Raw genomic sequence first — 1,691 nt, 5'->3', positions numbered from 1 at the left:
CAATGTTATCCTGTCATTAAGAATCTGTTAACAGAACGGCCAGACGAAATTGAGACAATTTTAAAACAATAGGGACTTAAATAGGACGAAAACGTTGGGAATAAAAACGATACATAGAAATAAATTTTAATTTTATCCTTCAATAATATCAATTTTTTACGGTACATAATTATTCAATTATTTTTAATCACATCTAAGTAAATTACATTTAATCACATTACTTTCATTCTAAATAAATTTATTTTTTTATAATTTTACTTTTAAATATTTTTATTCTTAAACATTAAGAATTTCGATACATTAGAGACAAAAGGTACAATTTATACTTTATTGTATATGTATCATTTTTTTTTCGCAAGTTTATGTACTATTCATTCTACAAACATTTCATGATGAGTAAAAAAATCTTTAAGAGTAAGATTATGAAAAAATAAATTTATTTAGAATAAAAGTAATATGATTAAGTTTAATTTATTTAGATGTGGTTAAAAAATAATTGAGTAACTATGTACTGTAAAAAATTGATATTATTGAAGGATAAAATTTATTTTTACGTATCGTTTTAGTCTCCAATGTTTTCATCCTATTTAAGTCCTAACGTTTCAAAATCGTCTCAATTTTTGTCCCGCCGTCAATCTGTTAACAGATCCCCTAACGGCAGGACAACATTGAGTCAATTTTAAAACGTTAGGGACTTAAATAGGACGATTTAAATGTTAAGGAAAATTTTGAGACTTACCACAAACGTTGGGACAAAAATGATACTTTACTCTTAAAAAAGACAAAAGTACATATGAATTTTTATACGATAAATAGAGATATATATATTTTTTAATTTTTTAATGAGTTATATGTACATAATAATATTAAACTTCGTTGGTTATTTTTATTTTTTCGTTATTTGAGTAATTTTTTTGACAGTAATAACTATCAAGTAACACCTTATTTGACATATAGTGGCTATGTGGGTTATTTGAGTTATTTTTTTTTACAGTAATAACTATCAAGTAACACCTTATTTGACATATAGTGGCTATGTGGATTATGTGATGTGACTTTTTTGATGACACAGTGAAAAATAAATGTTAAATAAAAAGTTTTACAAGTTACAATATTTTTTTATTCTCTTCCTTCTCAAAAGTTACTTTGAACAGAATCGTAGTAGAAAATGAACAATGAGAATGAATTACTGAAGTTTTCGCATTTAAATTTGTTGCAGTTCGTAGTCTTCATTCTGTGAGATTAAGATGAAATTTTTTCTTTAAACCTTCTTCGTGTCTCTTATAATAGGAATTTGTAAATCTTAAAGTAAATCATTGAAAGAATCCAAGGTAAATCTTCTCTCTAAACTTTCTTTACGTTTCTCTTACAAGTTTGGTGCTATTTCATTTTCAACCTAGTAAAAATTATTGAAAGAAACATATCCCAAATCTTTAAATAACCCACCACAAAAAATGTATTGAGGGTTTGACATTCACTCTTGAAATAGCAACAACCTCCCTTTTAACATATTTCAAAACTCCATTCGTATTTCTCTCAAATCGTCTTTATGATGATACACAAATGTTATATGATTTACTATTTGTTTATGTAAAAATTCTCAATCAAACTATAGAACAAACAAAACTTAAATTAATATCAATCACTAATGAACAACTTTTTCAGTAAAACATAAACCAAAGTCAACAATT

The sequence above is a fragment of the Arachis hypogaea genome, chromosome 12, assembly GCF_003086295.3.
Source record: "Arachis hypogaea cultivar Tifrunner chromosome 12, arahy.Tifrunner.gnm2.J5K5, whole genome shotgun sequence".
Classification (NCBI taxonomy): Eukaryota; Viridiplantae; Streptophyta; class Magnoliopsida; order Fabales; family Fabaceae; genus Arachis; species Arachis hypogaea.
The sequence above is the reverse complement of the archived record's forward strand: the minus strand, read 5'-3'. Positions refer to the sequence as shown.